Here is a 19,558-nt window from a genome sequence, read left to right as displayed (position 1 = left end):
CCATAACTTTGCATTATCAATAAAAATTACATTAAGAAGACACATAGAAAATGAACTTTCAAATAGAGTTACAGACTTCACAATCCCTTGATGACACATTTGTGGCAGAATGACACCTTCACTTTTAGTTCAATAAATTTTCCTCCACATAGAGTTACATTTTGTGGCCAAAAGACCAAGTCATCTGTCCAGTCACCAATTAGAACTAAGCAGCATCCACTTTACAACTGACTGCTGTTATCATAATGCAAGCAAACCTAGTTGCTTAAAGTGTGGGCTTTCAGCTACTAATTCAACCCTTATACAAAAGCAATACCTTTCCCCTAGGTACATTGAGTTCCTGTCTTTTGGGGTAGTAAATGCTGTATGAAAGGAAATGGTGCGAGACACATCACTCAGTCCTGCCAACCTCTCTGTGGAGGAGAACAAAACCCAAAGTAAAGGTAACATCCACCAATTTAAATTTGTGTTTTCAGCCTGAGTCAGATGTCCCCCTTTACTTGCCCTGAGTGATCACCTTCACACGGTGTTCTTTCAGAGTCCACACTTCAATCCACCTGATGGTCGGTGTCTCCCACACGTTCTGCTTTGGCTGTGGAATCATCCATCCTGCTCCTTCTGGTGTGCTCCAAGTACGGCTTAACACAGCGAGCAGCAACCCAACGAGGGCCATCCTCTGCCAAAACACAAGCATACCCTCTCCCCCATGTTATTAATTGCACTGGGCCAGCCCATATTCCAGTAATGAAATCCTTAACCCATATCTTAACATCCTTATGAAAATTCGGCTGTTTAGAATTTAAAGAAGAAAAATCATGAAATATAGGATACATCTGTGAATCAGGCAAAGGACACAAGAAGTTTAAGACATAAACAGCTTTGTCCAATCTCACGTGAGGTGCTTCCCCTTTACATTCCCCCATTTTTGCTTTTGAATTTGGCACTTCACCATGAGCACTTTCAATAATTTCTTGGCCTGCCAGGGTATGGGGGATACCCATAGAGTGTTCAATCCCACAGACATGAAAAAATATTTGCAATTTCTGTGAAATAATATGCTGGACCATTATTCATTTTTATATGCAAGGGAACACCTAAAATAGAAAAAGCATGACAAAAATGATGAATAGCATCTTGAGCTGTTTCACCTGCAAATGCTGATGCAACTATAGCATGAGAAAAAGTATCAACCATAATATGAACATACTTTAAATGAGCAAATTCAGGCATTCTTGTAACATCAGTTTGCCATTCTTGCAAAGGGAGTAGACCCCTGGGATTAGTACCGTAATATTTTGAAATATGAGTCATCTGACAATCAGGACAAGAAAAAATGATAGATTTTTCCCCTGAAAGCTAATATCCCTGGTTCAAGTCAAAATAGGGTGAGAAAGTTAATGATATGTTATTTAGCCTGTAAAATAAAACAAAGCAGATTACAATTCATAAGGCTTTTGAAAACACCGTTCAAAGTATCATTGCTGTCCAGCTATCACAACAGTTAGAGGATCATGGCCTAAAATCTCATGACAACGTCTGCGACCTTTGATGATAATGTCTGCAAAAAGTTCATAAAGCCCTGGAGCTGTTTTCCAGGATGTGAAAGATAAAAATATCCGCTCCAAAATAAGCAATGTATCTCCCCACTCATCATTCCATTGACCCAATATCCCACATGGCACTTCATGATCTTTTAAGGTAAATAATAACACTCCAACACAAGGATCTATCCTGTTAACAGATTTACACGTCAAAGCCAGTCCAGTTTCTTCTAAAGCCTTTTCTGCTGCAGCAGTCAAATATATCTTATCAGTAAAGAAAGTAGTCCCTGATAGCAATTCAAATAAAGGTAATAGTTAATGATTAATTATCCCTAAATATGGCCTAGTCCAACCTATTGCACCAACCAATTTTTATACATCAATAACAGTTTTAACTTTAGTGTCCAATTTGACAAGTTGAGACATAATCTGAGTATTGGCCATTATCAACCCCAAATATTTCCAAGGCATTTGTTTCTGTACATTCTCTGGGACAATAATTAAACCAATAGTTTCCAAAATTGTGACAGCACATTGCTCAAGAGCTGACAATTGTTGTTCATCTTCAGATGCCAAGAAGATATCATCCATGCAATGATTTCCTAGGTTCAGCATGATTTAAAGAGGGCACAGTAAAAGCAAGTTTTCTTTCTCTTGTTCAGTCAATGGAATAATAAAAAGACAATATTTTATTTCAATGATAACTATTTTCCATCTCTGTAGAATCATAGTGGATGTTAGGAGACCTGCTTGCAAAGCTCCCATTTTGGCCATCACAGCATTTATCTGCCATAAACTCTGCAAAAATCTCCATTTCTCTGACTTCTTTTTATCACAAAACCTAGGGTATTCCATGGGCTGAGGAATTCTTCAATATACTCAGCTTGCAGCTGTTCTGCTACTAAATTTTTGCAGGGCAGTAAGCTTTTCAATAGGGAGGGCCCAGGCAGACTTATCTGTAAACCATGCCAAGGTCACAACCATCATTCAGGATCCTACAGCACAGTGGCCCTTGCTAAAAGCCCACAGTGATTTCTACACCCCATTGAGATAAACAATCTTGTCCCCATAAATTATACAGAGCATTGGTAACACAAGGCCTGATGTCAGCTTGTTGGCCCTCAGCATGTTTCACATTCATTACAACAGCAGACAGACCACCTACAGTCACATCACCCAATCCTACAACTCCAAAATCTGCTCCAGTGAGGGATCATGACCAAGGCCAAAAAAGCAGTGAAATGACAGTCACATCTGCTCCTGTGTCAATCAAAGCTCTGATAATTATAGTCTCTGGACGATGTCCCTTGGCTGTGACAATGCACTGTTGTTCCAGATGATGTTCTATCATTTCTTAAGTCCAAAATACCAGAGATGGTCCTGCATATCCCAAAACCTCCTGTGCCACGACTCCAGTCCACTACAATTGGAACACAACTCACAAAAGGTGTCAGTTGAACAATACAGGTTCCTTTTCTATTCATTTCATATTAATCTTCAGAAAAACAGCACAATAAAAGAATATATTTTGTCTGGCTGACATTTAGAACGGAACCTTTAGCCAGCTATAACAATAGGGTCACTAACCGATACCATGGCATAAATTTGTTCCAAATAATCAGAATTAATAACACCTAAATGGACATTAATACCCTGAATAGTACTACCAGATCTTCCTACTAAAAGAGCACCTAAATTCTCCCCTATGGGACCATAACCTTACATATTAGATTTGTCAAAATACTCACTATGTCTGCAATGAATATATCAACTCCTACAGAGCCTCACAATTCAGTGAACTGCCTGGGTTTATCTTAGGCTTTACTTTTTGTTCATAATTATCTGGGCCCTGTGCCAAGACCAAAGGATCTCACTTGGTCTGTAAATCCGAATTAGTAAGATTTCTCTAAAGCCTTTCACTCAGCTGTCGCCAGGTGTTCTGAAATACACTATATTGTACAAGTTAAAACAAAACTATAGCAAAATACATGATGAAATTATCTTATTAAAGCTGCCAGGTAAAAAGCAAGCAAACAAAATAACACAGTATCATCTGGCTATGCTGTGGAATTCCATGTACCAATTGCAGCTAAGCTTCAAATAACTGTGGGAGATAAAATTCAAGGTTACAGAACCTAGATAACTGCTCTGCAGTCTGGGCACGAAAATTAATTGATCTTCTACTAGCATCCAAGTAAAACATCTCAATAAATATTTTTACGTATATAAGTCTTTAAATCATAACCTAGCAAAAAACCCAGTATCAAGTTAGTGCAATTCTATATGGTGAATTTTATCAACATTTCTGTTAAAAGCTAAATCTTGCCATGTCACATACACACAGGTAGCTCTAAATCACTCTAGTCAGTCCTACTAAAATCACAAATCACTAAAAGGACAAGGTTGACTTTAACAAACGTATTTCAATGCGTCTCTCAGACAGTCTGGGAACAGTGCAGCTCAGCTCCAGCACTCAGAGCTGCTCGACTGCTCTGCAGCGAGCGCCGGGGGAGAAGGAGGGGGAGGGAGGGGGTGAGGAGGAGGGATTGCACCGCGCCGAGGAAGCCGAGCGGGGCAGGGCTCGGGGAGGCAAAAGAGCTCTGAGGAGCCGGGGGGGCCTCCCAGCCCAGGGAACCAACACAGTTCTGTGGGGCTTTTTTGGTTGGTTGGCTGGTTGGATTTTTCCTTTTTTTTTTTTTTTCTTTTTTTTTCATTCGTCCAGCAAATACCAGAAGCCCGAACTTTTTTAGCTGTACAGACATCTTGTTTTCTGTCAGATTGTGAACAGTCCTTCTCATTACAGTCTTATCTCTCATTATTCAAAAGCAGAGGAAAAATAAACTATTTGGGCTGAAGCTGCAACGGTGTCCTTGGTTCTCAGGCTAGAAAATGATTGTTTTGTCTAATGAAACTGTGGAAGAGAACTTGATATGATGTTCAGACGAAGGCAGTGCAGAACTTGAAAAATAGGAAAGCTAAAACTTAAGGCATCAAAGGCAGGGATGAGTGTTGGAGACAGAGGCAAAGAACACATGAAACAAAGGCAAAGAATGCATGAAACACCTGTACTGTGTCTCTGTCCCTGTTTGTGAAGTGACCACCCACTTCCTGGAAGGGGATGATTTTCTTTCCACATTGCTTTTCCCATTAATGTGTTTGAAAACACTCTTTTTATTGTGTCCCCCCTCTTTTTATTTCTGGCTGCCTAAGTCTCAAGTTGAGCTTTCAGCGTAACAGATTTCTCCCTACAATGGCAAGAAGCAACTGTGTATTCTTCTCCTGACCTGGATTCCACAGGGCACACAGCTTCCTTTTCCCTTCTCTTTCCCAGAGAAGTTGCCTGTTCAGGCAAGCCAGCCTTGTGCCTCACCTCCTTGGCTTCCAGCATCTGGGAATCGCTGGCTCCTGTGCCCTTAGGAGGTGACGTTTCTGTGGAGAGTTAGGGACAGGCGTGCGGAAGACACCGGGCTGTACGGTTAGATAGAACCGCCCCCTCACAGTCAGACCCTCTGCTCCGGACCTGAGCTCACAGCCGGACGTGAGCTAGAGGAAATGACACTGACTGCCCAAGCTATAAAGACCCTTGCGACCCCTCAATAAACGCCATTTGCTGTCCACCACATTGGTGTCCTGGAGCTGATGGACCGAGTGGCTCTGGGTTAGGGCCGCCGTGCCGGACTTGAACCAGGTCGTCATGCAACATGTTTCAAAAGGGACCAGCACTGATGGACCCCAGCACCTTCAAAAACATTTTCCCTGGGACCTTGCAGCCTGAAGTCTGCTCTCCTCATGGCCCGAGCGGAGGTTTTGCTGGCCCTTTTCCTCTTGTCAGAGGTGTGAACCTCGATGGATCTGTTGTGGCTGTGGCCGGGATGGGCGCCAATCCCCACTTGGCTCAGGGCGCGGGGGGCTCAGGGGGCAGCCTGGCTCTGGGGGCTGAGCTGGTGAGTCCTGGGCTGTGGGGGCTCCCCCCTTTCTGTGAGGAGGCTCCCTGGGGAGGAAAAAGGCTCTGCCATGAGCCACGAGGCCTGGCCTACGTTTGCCTGCTGCTCAATGGAGGGAAAGAAAGAGGAAGATTTCATCAGGGCTCAACGGGAAATGACCTTTTGGTGCTTCTGGTTCTTCTCCCAGCTTTGCTAGCAGAGCAAGGTCTGTGCCCCTGCCACCCGCTGGCCCTCGGAATGCACCCATTGTTTCCCTTCAGGAGACGCCAGGCGCCGCTTGAGCTCGAAAGGTCAGCGGCTGTTTCACTGTTGCGTTTCTCGGCTTGTTAAAGCCCGTCCCAGCCCTCCGGTGCTGGAAGACACAAAATTCCCATGCCGAAGGAAAGGTATGGAGAGCTTGAAGAAGGCTGAAGGGAGCACTCGGATGACCCCTTTTGCCAAGAGATTTCTTCAGCTGAGGCTGCTGATAAGGACCAGAGTTTACAGCCTGCAATAGGTTTGTGCTTCTTTTATTTTTGGGGTCCTGCGTGGGACGTGGTCACTGGGTGCTGCACAGGCTCCGGCGAGGCATCAAAAACGCCCATCCCACACCCAAGGGTGCCGGAAGATCTGCTCCAGCTCTGTCCTGTCCGCGGGGTGCTTGGACAAACACCAGCGGGCAGTTCGCACTCTGGGGAGAGAAGCCAGGAAGCGCCGGTCACGGGCAGCAGGCTCCTGCCCGGCTGCCGCCCCGGCGCCCGCAGCACCAGAGCCCCTGTGCCCCGTGCGGGACAGCGGCGCGGCGGGACACGGCCACCCCCCTCAGCCACGCGTGCCGCGCCCGGCCCGTCGGCACGGGCCGCCTCCTGCGGCCGGCCCTTGAGGGCACAGCGCCGTCCCGCCGAGCTGCGTGAGGGCCAGCCCGGCTGCCGTGCGCCGCCACCTGCCACCGCTGCCTTCCTGGGGCCCGACACCGACCGGGAGAGACCTGGCGCCTGAAGAAGAGCTGCCCCGACACGATGGCGCGGTCGTCCCAGAAGGGGAGGCTCCCGCAGACCATTTCGTACAGCAGCACGCCCAGGGACCAGACGGTGGCCGAATGGCCGTGGTAGCAGCCGAGGCCGATCCGCTCGGGTGGGCTGTACACGCGTGTTCCTGGGGGAGACGGGCGGCGCTGTCCGGGCGCAGCCGCTGCCTTGCAGAGCCCGGCGCCGGCTCCTGGCTGAGGCAGGGGCTGCGCCGGCGGCTCCCGCTGTCCCCGGAGCCACCCCACGTCCCCCGGGCAACTGGCCAAAGGCAAGACACCGTTCTGCAAGGCAAAGAAAGCCAGCGGAGCAGCCCACGGCCTTGCGGGCCAGGCAGACCGAGGGGCCGGATCCCGGCTTTTGCAGCCCCCTGTCTGTCGGCGGGGCCGGCTGCCGGCTGCCCTTCGGCACGGGGCAGATGCCGCGCCCCACGAGCCGGCAGCCGGCTGGAGGCCGCAGCCCCGAGGCCAGGAGGGAATGGGGCCGTGCAGTGCCTGGCGCTGGGAGCAGGGCCCGGGCTGGGGGCTCACCGGCAAATCGTGGGAAGGCGCACTCCTGGAGGAAGGTGCCGCAGCCGAAGTCGAGGAGCTTCAGCTCGCCGCTCTCCGGCTCCACGAGGGGGTTCTCCGGCTTGATGTCGCGGTGCAGGACGCCGCAGGCGCTGCAGTGCCACACGGCCTCCAGCACCTGGCGGAAAAGCCAGCGCGCCACCTCCTCGCACAGGAACCGTGCTCCAGCAGGAGCTGCAGGAGATCCCGAGATGCCTCCGGGCGCTCCATGACCAGCAGGAAGCTGTCCGGCAGCTCAAACCAGTCGAGGAGCTGGATTGATGGAGCGGCAGCCAGAGCCCACCTTCTCCATGAGCACGATCTCCATGGGAACACGGGTGCCGTCGGGCTGTGAGGAGGAGACAATGCCTGCAGCGGGCCTGATGCTGCCCTGTGGCTGCTGCCCTGCCCCTGCCTGGGATGCCCCAGCGCCCCTCCGGGCAGCCTCCCTGCTGCTTGGGCTTCCTGCCCGGCCCCAGGGGATGCTCGGCAGGTGCCCCCTGCCCGGCCCCACCACCGGTCCGTGGCATCGCCAGGCCCGCCATGCCCCGGCTCGCTGCTGAGCCCACGCCCGCTCAGGAGCAGCTGCAAAGCACACAGCGCTTTTTGAAGCCTCTGAAGCCTTTGGCATCAGAGGCACTGGAGGCGCCCAGGGACTAGGCTGCTCTCAGGGGCTCTGGCCTGGCCTGGGGATGCCCCTCAAGAGCCCCGGAGCAGCCTCACACAGCTCCTGGCCAGATCCCACCTGCTGTTAGAGAGGCCTTCGTGCTGCTCGAGGGCTGTCTTGGGGCAGCTTCCTGAAGATGGAGGAACCCTCTTGGTGTCTAGAGGGTCGGCTCCACCAGCAGGCTGGGGCTGTTGCCAGCTGGCACAACTGGCACAGCGTCCTGGCTGCTGTGGGCCAGCAACAGCCGGCTCCAGCACACTTGCTGCTCCCCCAGCTGCTCCTGACAAGGCTCCTCTGCACCAGGCTGGGCTCCCATTTGGACTTCTGGGCTTTCCCTGGCCACATCGATGGTCAGGCTTATGCCCGTGAGTCCAAGGGAGCTGGGAGACCTTTCCACGGGCTCTGCACCTTCCGCAGCCTGACAGGTCTCACTGAGCCTCTGCCAGGGATGGAGGCTGTCAGAGATAGCAGAGGCTCCTGGCAGGATGGAGGCTCTCTGACAGCCTGAGGCCCCTGCATGGATGGCGGCTCTCCGCTGCTGTGCCATCCTTGCAGGGTTGAGGCTCTCCCTGGGGTGGAGCGAGGCCTCTCCAAGGGATGGGGGCTTCCCGTGGAGCCGGACGAGCCACAGCGGGGCAGGTGGCCCCGCTTCACCAGCTCCTACAGTTCCCTCCACAACTCCTGCCACATCCCAGAGCAGCCGCATCAGATCCTGCAGCTCCTGGGCCACGGCCACCAAGGGGCCGCAGCTGCAGGGGCTGCCCAGGGGGCTGGCGGGAGCACGTGGCCGCTTGCCAGGGCCCACCCGAGGCCTGCAGGGCTCGGGAGCCACAGGGGCCCCAGGCTCCCTCCGGAGCCTCTGGGCCGCACCGCGGGGCGCCTGCTGCGCTTTGCTCTCCCTGTCTGCCGCCCCCGTGGCTTCCAGCGGCCAAGGGCCAGCAGGCAGCCACAGTGGCCAGCAGCAGGACAAGCGCAAGCGTCAGCCCGTCACCGTCACTCGTGGCTCCGGCGCGTCCCATCGCGGCTTCTCTGGCAGCTGCGGGTGCCGCCCCTCTTATAGAGCGACAGCGCACAGCCCCGGTCCCGTTTATTGTGGGGCGGGACTGGGGAGGGACTTGGGGGGACCCCGCGGGGGGATCGTGGTTGCGCGGGGAGGGCGGGGTCCAGGTGGGGAACACTGGGTGCTGCGGGTCTGCCCGGCAACCGGGGAGTCATCACTGCTGCTCTCCCTGATTGGCTGAATCTTCTCCATCGCATTGTCTGATTGGCTGAGGAGAGGCCCGGGAGTTGAGAGAAGGGACAGGAGAGATCCCGTCCCGAGCACCGAACGGGAACAACAGACCCAGCCTGGGCACAGGAAGGGAATTTATTACCAACCAAAACACAGCAGGACAAGGAGAAGGGAGAGAAATCTCTCCAACACCTTCCCCCACCCAACGGGGATCACCACTGCCACGGATCACCAGGGCTCTGCCCAACGAGCTCACTGGGGATCATCCAACACCGATCCTCCCATGGGGGATGGAGCTGGAGCAGAGCACGAAGCTCTTCCCACACTCGGGGAAGAGCTCACAGGGCTTCCCTTAGTGGAGCCTCCGTTGGTGTCGGGTCAAGTGACAGCTCCTAGAGAAGCTCTTCCCACACTCAGGACACTCGTAGGGCCTCTCCCCAGTGTGGATACGCCGGTGTCTGATGAGAGTGCAGTTGTGCTTGAATCCCTTCCCGCAGTCGGGGCAGCGGAAGGGCCTCTCCTCTCTGTGAATCCGCTCATGTAGGAGGCATTCGGAGCTGGTGTGAAACCTCTTATCACACACAGGACACTCATAGGGCTTCTCCCCATTGTGGATGCGCTGGTGTCTATTCAGGCTAGACATCCACCTAAAGGTCTCCCTACATTCCAAGCAGGTGTAGGGCCGTTCCCCAGTGTGGACGACCTGGTGCTGCAGCAGATAAGAAATAGTTGTAAAGCTCTTCCCACATTTCCCACACTCATAGGGCCTCTGCCCAGTGTGGATCCTCTGGTGCTGGATCAGATTGCTCCTCCAGCTGAAACCCTTCCCACATTCCAAGCACTTGTGGGGCTTCTCGCCTCCATGAGGCTTCTCCACCAGCTCTGAGCTCTGCCTGCATCTCCGGCCGCCTTCCTGGCTCAGGGAGGGTCTTTCTTCCTCGCAGTTCCCTGGGCTGGGTTTCCCTCTCCTCATGAGGGATTTCTGGGGCTTTTCCTCCTGCTCTGTCTTTGCACGCCTTGGGAATGAAAAATCCTGGTTTGGGAAAAAAAAAAAAAAAACAAGAAGAGAGCTCCATGGACTGGGAATCCCTCCTTGCCCAAGTTCAACTCAGGAAATCTTTGGGCAACTTGCATCTGTATAAAGCTCCCAAACACTAAGATTCAGACCCAAAATCTGCCTGTCTGGGTTTGAAATGCTGGGGTCTGCTAAGAAAGGTAGGAGTGTCTCTTTAAAAGGGATTACGTAAGCCCCCTCCCTCAAAATTATTATAATTTTGAATGTAAGGGGCTCAAAGGCAAAGAGACAGGAATAGGAAGAACAGTACTTTACTAGGATAATTAAAATAGAAATACAGTATTACAAAGTGCAAAGAAGAAACCCAAAACACTCACCAAGTCAGAACACAACCTGACACTCCATCAGTCAGGGTGTTGGTAGCAGTCCCGTTAAATGGTGGCTGCAGTCCTCCTGGAGTGGCAGATGTGCTTCAGCTGAAGCAGTGATCCTGTAGAAGGATGCAGTTTTCCTCTGAAGCTCCAGTGATGATGTGGAATGGTCTGGTTTTCCTCTGGAATCCAGGGGAAAAAGGCTGCTTTGGTGTTCATCATCTCAGTTTTTATCCAGGTAGGAAAGGCTCGGCTCCTCCCCTGGCTGGAGCATTTCCCAATGGGATGATGTAATTTTATCAGTCATGCAGTGGAACTCAATGGCCCATTAGCAGATGATATATCCCTGGAGGAAGGATGGGTTGTGGAAAAGATAAATATTACTGCTGCACCTGTTTTCAACAGATGGCTCATTAGCAGATAATATCTCCCACAGAGATAAGGAACACTACCCCACCTGGATTCAACAGATGCTGATAAAATGCGGACTTTTGGTCACATCCTGTATTGAGACCTAAGAAAAGGTTTTCTTCTGAATTTTATTATTCTTTTAGGTTGTTAATAAAAGTTTCCTTTACACTCTCTAAGTTTTAAGCCTGCCTTGCTTTTGCTCCTAATCCCATCTCACAGCAGGAAATGAGTGTATGGAAATTGACAGATCAAAACCACTACACCACCTTACATCTGCTACTGACTCCATTTTAGAAACCTTTTTATATTTCTCCTGCCTCGACTCAATGGTGTGCCTTCTCTTTTTATTCCACATCCTCTGGTTTTTTCCCTACAGGTGTCACCGTAACCTGCTCCTTCCTGAGCATGCAGATTGGCCAGGAAAATCCAGAAAGCAAAAGTGGAAGCCAAGGCCGTTGCAGAATAGGGTTCCCTCCAGCCAGACACACAGCAGCCATTGCCAGGAGCTGTCACTTCCCAGCCCACGGTTTTAAGGATGCTGTGGTGGTTCCACAGCAGAAGACCCTCGGTGCTGTGCTGGAACAGGATCCTCCAGAGGAAAAGGTGGTGTTCCTATGTGCAGGGAACTCTGTGGTACCAGCAGTGGAGGAGCAGGATGAGGAAGATCTGCAGCCTTGGGATATTTCTGCAAGAGCCTTCACCCCTGGCAGAGCCTCGGTGAGAGGTGCCAGAGTGCAGAGGGAGGCAGCCCTTTGCACAGGCGTCCCTGCTCCCTCAGAGCCACGGCTGTGAGACAAACAGCCTCATCCCTGAGGATGCAGATGGGCAGGAAATGCCTGGAAGTATAAAGGGGAGCCCAGCCATGTACAAGAAGCTGTTCCCAGAGGCAAGTGTCCCAGCAGGAAGTGTCCTGGAGCCACTTGTGTGCAGCCACTCAATATCCCATGCTCTGGATCAAGGAGGTGACAAAGAGCCTGGAGGGAGCATGTCCAGGACAGCTGAACAGACTGGACAGAGGGATATTCTGGGTGCTGGGAGCACTTGGATGTGGGACCAGCCAGCCCCTGCTGTCTTTTGGTGGTGCCTGAGCAGGGCTGTGACAATGCCAGGGACATCCTGCAGCGACATCTCCCCTGTCCGTCTGGGCGTGCGCTCGGTCCCAAAGCTCACCCTGATCCTGAGCTCCATGGTGAGACACACTCACCCTCCCGGATTAAACCTCATCCCAGTGCCAGACTGCTGCAGCCTCAGAGCCAATCTCAAGGCCAGGCCTAAGGCAAATAGCACATTTAGCCTTAACCCCAATTCCAGCTCTAATCTAAAGCCCAGCCCCAATTCCAGCCCCTTGCCAAATGGTCAGCCCTAAACCAAATGCCACGTTTAGCCCTAAACCCAAAGCCAACCCAATTGCAACTCTAAGCCCAGCCTCCATGGCAGTCTCAAGCCCTAAGTGCAGCTTTGGGCACCAGCCCACAGTCCAATGCCAGCTTTAGCTTGAACTCCCAAACTCAGCCCCAGTTCCTGCCCTAAGGCCAACAGTATTCTTGCACCTAAGCCCTATGGCAGCCCCTGTTGCACTCCCTAGCCCAAGCCTGGCTCTAAGCTCAAGGCCACTGTGATAAATATATTACAGTGTTGGCTTTAGCAATTGTTAGAATCAATACGATGTCTTTTATAAGGTTTACTTCTGTAAAAGAAATTTTAACAAAGTAAAAAATTATCAGGACTGGGACAACTGCACTCGGTTGAAAAAGGTGAGATGGGGGAGGAACTGTGTTAAAAACTTTGAATATGTCTCTAAAACATAGCCTCATTTTTGTCCTCATTGTCCCATCTGCATCTGCCTCTCCCTTTGCCCTGGCTGAGGTACCTGGAAGGTTCAGATTTCCTGATCCACCTACTGCATGTCCCCTTTAATGTGCACCCCTCCCACGATATTAGTCTTCCTGCTTTCACTCCCTCCTCATTTTCTCAAGAATTGCGTTTGCAATGTTTTAATTACTATTGACTCAATCTCTTTTCCTGAATCCTCTTTGGTTTTGGGATTATTCTTGAAAGGAATGTTGGCTTTGTTTTTACAAATGAGCTGTGGATCTGCTGGTAGATAAGACCAGCATTGAGGGATAAAAGAAACAATGGGATGGATTCCACTGATTGATGAATGGAAAAAGACAATTGCCTTTACAAACATAGTGTAGGTTTGCTGATAAGTGAAACAGGATATTGAAAGAAGAAAAAAGCAATGGGGAAAAGCTGTGACTTCTTTAAGAATTAAGAATTAAAAGGGGGGGTTATAATTAGAAGGGAATCATGTGTGTGAGGCGTTGCGGGATGTCTGTACCTCTCAAGTATCTCAGTGAATGGAAAAGGAGATAGAGAAATACGGCCGGGAAAATAGGGTAAAAAGGAGGCTGCGTCCTCCAAAAATCTGAGAGATCACAGAGGAATGGCCCATGGCCTCTCCCTTTATTCAAATAAAGCAAAGCAGAACTCTTCTGTCTCCTTTTTGGACATAAACTTCTGGTGTTTTTGGATTAATTTTCCTGACATTCTCAGTGACCTCACTGCCTGTCCTTGTAACCTAATTCTGTAATTCCAATGATAAATGGATGTTTTTGCCCCAGCAGTGTTAATTTGCATTTCTAAAGCTCCTCCCCTGGCTAACTGGAACCCATGTTTCTCTTGCACAGCAGCCATTGCATGACTCACATATGGCCCCCACAATCTGCTTTTTAATTGACATCTTTAGTGTTAGAGAGTCAAGACATTATTTGATTCTTGCTCCTCCCCTGGCTAACTGGAACCCATGTTTCTCTTGCACAGCAGCCATTGCATGACTCACATATGGCCCCCACAATCTGCTTTTTAATTGACATCTTTAGTGTTAGAGAGTCAAGACATTATTTGATTCTTGCTCCTCCCCTGGCTAACTGGAACCCATGTTTCTCTTGCACAGCAGCCATTGCATGACTCACATATGGCCCCCACAATCTGCTTTTTAATTTACATCTTTAGTGTTAGAGAGTCAAGACATTATTTGATTCTTGCGAAGATGTGCAACAGAAATAATTTCTTCCACACATAGCCCGGGTGTGCAGAGAAAATCATTCCATGACACGGGAATTGCACTGGATTTTTCCGAAATTTCATTCAGTCAGAATCCAATGAAATACATTGGATTGATGTTCATACCTTCCAAGTTGTGTAGATTTTAGTATCTAGTTTACTATAGGACCCGAATTTCTTTGCCTCTGATTCTGTCCTTCTGATGTTAATTTGGTCCCACTCCTGGATTTCCTTCTCAGCCTTTTCCAGACCAGGTGTCTCCAGCACTGTCCGGGGCTGTGTCTGGGGTGGGTGTTCCTTGATGTTTGCTAATGGCCGTTGATGTTTTGTTAATGGTCGTTACATTTGTGGGTGTCTTTTGGGCTACTCCCAGTTTGTTGGGATGTTAAACTCATCTCTGTTGAATGCTATAACATTCCTTAAAAAAACCCTTCGAAATTCCTTTCCTCAATGCAAAGGCAAACCAAGCTCGAGTCCAGAATTAAGATTTGGTTGGTTTTTTTTTTTTTTTTTTTTAGATTTTGTGTATTTTCCAGCAATCGAATCCCAGGCAGGCCAGTGTGTGAGTGTAATGGAGAGCCAGAGTGGAATTGTGCCGGTGTGTTCCCCAGCAGCTGTGGCAGTGCAGGCACAGAAAGCAGCGAAGCTGCAGCAGTGGCAGCAGGGATTGGCCCCAGTGGCTGGAGATGCCGAAGGAGGGTGCCCAGGCAGAGGATTTGAGCAGAGGATGTGTGGGCAGCCCCAGGGGCTTCCCCCGCTGTGGAGCCCTGGCTGCTGCTGCGTTGCCTTCAGTGCAGGCTCAGTGGGTCCTCCCATGCTGGTGCTGCAGCCGGGAAGTGCAAATCTGCGGGGCTTGAGAGCCCCTGAGCCCAGGGTGAGGGGTCCCCCCGTGCTGAGCTGTGCTGGGGCTGTTTCTGTGCTCAGGGACACTTGGGATGGGCCACGGCACTTGGCCACCAGTGGTGCTTCTCTGCACTCCTTAGGCAGAGTGTAAGTCTTGCTCTAATTCCCTTTCCTTAATCACAGCGTGTCTTGGAACTCTTTTCCCTTCTCCTGCCCTTGCAGACCCATCCATGAACACATTTTGTCCCTCAGGCCAGGGAATGTCTTCTCAATCTCTCCCAGCCTGGCTCTGGAGCTCTGTCACTTGAGTGCAGCCATGGGCTTGTTCCCAGCCCCTGTGCAGGCTGTTCAAACAGGAGGCTGGGTTAAACCCTTCCCCTGTCCTCAATTCTAAATCCTCCTCTGCCACTGAACAAGTTTCATTCTGTAATAACTGAGCACTGCTCATCCATGCAGAGGCTCTTTTGGTTATCAAAGCTTTAGCTTGGTGCCAGAACTTGAACACCAGGAGATCCTCCTGCCATCAGTTTTTGTGCCTCAGGTCCCATTAAAGCTGTGGCTGCACAATTCTGCAGACAATGAGGCCACTCTGGCCACTCTGGGTTAAACATTTTATCACAAGAATCCCTTTGGAATGGCCCTGTTTAACATCCACTTTTTAAAAGCGAGATGGACTCTCCTTGTAAGTATTTAAAGGTTTAATAAAAGGCACAAAAAGAGACAAAGAATAAAGTAAAAAGTTATACCCACCGGGTACTTGGCCTCTAGACAAGAGCCTACCTAACTCAGAAAGCACTTCCTTAAATGCATCGACCTCTTGCATATTCATTGGTCTTTCATGCATTGTTCAAACACATTCCCTCCAACCTGTAAACCAACATTTTTTTCCTTCCCTGGAGGTCTGGTGTCCCATAATCCAAGAATGTGAAACATTTCTTGATTATCTTTTCTACCATTCTTGGACTTAATTACATGAACAAAAGCTTTTTACCTCACCATGTTATAGTCCAAGAAAAATATATTTATAGCTGTACTATTTATAAGTTTGGTTAATAGCAAAACTAAAAGAAATTTTATTAATACAGCAAGTTTTCCAACATTATGCGTGTAGCATTACTTTTAATATTTACCAAAAGCAATAATATAATATGTACATGTTGGGGGTTGAGTGTTTTTCTATTACTGTGTCAATTTAAAGAATTTTTCCCATTATCATGCCAATGGAACTGGCAGGGTTACACCCAGGCCCTTCTAAGGACTCTAGACAAAAGGGGTAGGTGGGATCGGCTTGGAGAGGGGCACTCGTGCTTCCGGGAGCTCGGAGGAGGATCCCCCGGTCTGGAGCCACGCGGCGGAACGCAGGAGAGCCAGACCCTCTGCGATCACCTGCCCTGCATCTGCCCCCTGCAGCCTCCTGCCTCTGCGGACACAGCTGAGCACCAGAACCCAAACGGTGAGCGAGGAGCTGCCCGCTCCAGCCGCTCCCACCCGAGACTGGTGTGGCCGCTGCCACCTCCTCCCACCTCTGCTCCTGCTGAGAGAGAGTGTGCCCACAGCTAAAGAAAGGACTGGAACCGAGTAATCTGTTCTGTTTTGTTGGTAATTTTAACAACTGCTGTTGTTTCTGCTTGTACGGTTAGAGATATTAGTAAAAGGGCTGTTATTCCTACCCCCTTATCTCTGCCTCAGAGTCTTTGATTCAAACAATTGTAATACTTGGGGGGAGTGGAATTAAAGTCTCTATTTCAAAGGAAAATTTCTGCCTTTATCGGCAGACACCTGCCCTTCAGCCAGGACAGTACCATAACACACACACAATTCCAATTTCTTTTCTGAGTCTGCAAGAGCCATGACTGGGGCACCAAACATTTGGTTTTATTTAATTTTCTGAAGTTATGCTGTTTCTTGAATCCATACCACAACATTGAGGCTGTCTGGGTTTAAAAACTCATACAGTGTTCTGGCTCGAACAGAGAATCCTCAATCCAGGTCCTGCAATTCCTTATTAGTTCTCAGAATTGTCTCAGCTCCATTTTATTGCTGGGTAACTTTACTTGTGAGATTCCCAGATCCTTCTCTGGGTCAATACAGAACAAACCTTCAGTCAATACATGTGGCAAATATTTAACCTTTTCCCTTCTATATGTGTTTTTTTTTCCCCCAAGTAAGTACTGAAAGATGCTTTTTAGCCTGAGCATTCAGCCATTTCACAGAGGCTTCTTCTACTTGGCTGAAGTACTTGAGAGGTACAGACTTCTCAATGCATCCACTGCATCCTCCCCTTAATATGCACCCCACTTTTGTATAGCTAACGATATTCATGGCTCTGTTAGGTCTTTGTTCTCCTTCTGAGAGTTCATGAATTTATCAGGACGTTGGCTGAGCAGCAGTCTGTGTGATCAATTAACAACATTTTCTGAACCCGATGGCTGCTGCGGTCACTTCCTTATGTACCCGTCCCTGGCCCTATGTCCAAGGGGATTCCCAGCATCTGTTTGTAAAGACACTTTCCTCTTCTTCCTTCCATGGGGGTCCAGGCAGAGCCGCAGCTCCCAGCGTTCCCCACCTGGACCCCACCTGCGCCCCCCCGGGCCCAGCGTCCCCCGAGGGGAATTTGGGGAGGTGGGAGGGGGCAGCGCCAAGGCCGGGCCCCCCCACGCTGTCGTGTTGGGAGCGGCTGCAGTGGGGACCGTGTGCGGGCGGGAGCGGCCGAGAGCCCAGCGCTGCCCCAGCCCGAGCTGTCCCAGCTCCATCCCTGCCCCTGCGCTGGGATGCTGTGGGTTTGGGGGGAAGAGGGAGCCGGCAGTGGGTGCTGGGCCGGGGGGCAGCAGGAGAAGGGAAGGAGAAGCAGGGTTGAAGAACAAAATGGTCAAACGATGCATGTGGGAGGAGAAGGTGGGATTGTGCAGGAGGAAGAGCAATAGTAGGAGGAAGACAAATGTGGGAAGGGCAGGGACAAGGAGAAGGAGGAGCAGAAATGGGAATCAGCACAAGGTTCCACCCCTCCCTGTGTCTATAGCCTCTCCCTCAGTCCCATGTGCATTGCTTCCCACACATGCAGCAGGTTACAGGGGAGGGGGATCTCTGATTTTTACATAGGTCAATCTTGGTGTTTCTGAGTTTTATTGGCCTAAGCATTGTTGCTTTGGTTTTTTGCAGGGGCTAAATCTTTATATTTTGGAGGGGATTATGGCTAAATCTCTCTGTTTGCGGGGCTTTTTCATCTGTGTCTTGATATTTGGAGAATTTTTGGGCTGAATCTTGGTGTTTTGGGGGTTCCTACAGACACAAGAAGCCCAAGTTGAACTTGGGCAAATAAGAACCCCCAGACCAAGGCCCTCTCCTCTTGTTTTTTCCCTCAAACCAGGATTTTTCATTCCCAAGGTGTGGGTGGATGGAGAAGGAGGAAAAGCCCCGGAGATCCCTCCCAAGGAGGGGCTGCAAACCCAGCCCAGGGAGCTGCAATGAGGAGGGAAGACCCTCCCTGAGCCGGGAAGGCGGCCGGAGATGCAGGCAGAGCTCAGAGCTGGTGGAGAAGCCTCATGGAGGGGAGAAGCCCCACAAGTGCTTGGAATGTGGGAAGGGTTTCAGCTGGAGCTGCCATCTGGTCCAGCACCAGAGGATCCACACTGGGGAGAAGCCCTATGAGTGTGGGAAATGTGGGCAGAGCTTCAGGAACATCTCCCACCTGATGCAGCACCAGGTGATCCACACTTGGGAACAGCCCTACACCTGCTTGGAATGTGGGAAAAGCTTTGGGGTCAGCTCCAATCTGAGAAAACACCAGCTAATCCACACTGGGGAGAGGCCCTGTGAGTGTCCTGAGTATGGGAAGAGGTTTCAGACCAGCTCCCATCTCCTCCTACATGAGCGGATTCACACAGAGGAGAGGCCCTTCCACTGCCCCAACTGTGGGAAGGGATTCAAGCACAACTCCACCCTCAGTGCCCACCGGCACATCCACACTGGGGAGAGGCCCTACGAGTGTCCCGAGTGTGGGAAGAGCTTCTCACACAGCTCAACCTTGACCCGACACCAACGAAGCCACCACTAAGGGAAGCCCTGTGGGGGCCTGAGTGTGGGAAGAGCTTCGTGCTCTGCTCCAGCTCCATCCCCCATGGGAGGATCAGTGTTGGATGATCCCCAGTGACCTCGTTGGGCAGAGCCCTGATGATCCTTGGTCCTGGTGATCTGTGTTGGGAAGACACCTGGTGGGAGGAGCTCTGCATCATCCTGTCTCCCTGTGGGCACCTGGATGAACACAGGGACAGGAACATCCATCAGGACGCAAACCGACATTGGGAATTCCTTGGGGAGAATGGATTTGTTGACTTTTAACCCTGGCAAATCTTTTGTGTTCAGTCCTGTCTCCTGTAGGCATCCAGGAATACTGAATAGTCTTGGAGGTCTTTTTCTATGTGGTGATTTGTTAAGATTTCCTGAAATTTTTTACCTGTCAAGATCTGGGCAGTCTCCCTTTTATCTGACAAGAACCAGTCAGTGTTGGATTTTTAATATTGACGCATTGACACATTGTTACAGCAATAAGGAAGTTTATGCATCTATAATACACACATAAAAAGCCCCGGGCAAGTTCTCTTTCCCTTGCAGCCTCTCACAAAGTCACACCAGCCCAGGCCGCCTCCTCGCGGCCCGGGCCGGGCAGGGGCAGGCGGGCTCTGACTCAGAGCTCAGGAAGCTGCCGGGCCCCCGATATCCAGGGAAAGGAAAGGAAAGGCCCGTTGCTGACATCCCTGCCCCTCGGCAGAGCCCTGCCCTGCCCCGGCCCGGAGCGGCTCCGAACGGCCGGGCCCGCCCCGCTGCCCCCGCGGCCTGGGGGAGAAACAGCTGAGCCCCGTTCTGGCGAGCCGCACAGCCTTGTCTGTGGGCAGGGTGGAGGAAGAACCCCCGGCCCGC

The 19,558-nt window shown here is 50.8% G+C and overlaps 1 pseudogene; it reads left to right on the top strand.

Moving 5' to 3' along the window:
* Positions 1 to 18,695, top strand: part of LOC130255594 (zinc finger and SCAN domain-containing protein 2-like) — a 61,337-nt pseudogene extending 42,642 nt beyond the window's left edge.
* Positions 18,696 to 19,558: the final 863 nt, after the last annotated feature.

This window comes from Oenanthe melanoleuca, chromosome 7 (genome assembly GCF_029582105.1).
Source record: "Oenanthe melanoleuca isolate GR-GAL-2019-014 chromosome 7, OMel1.0, whole genome shotgun sequence".
Lineage (NCBI taxonomy): Eukaryota > Metazoa > Chordata > Aves > Passeriformes > Muscicapidae > Oenanthe > Oenanthe melanoleuca.
This window is presented reverse-complemented; position numbering and strand designations above follow the sequence as displayed.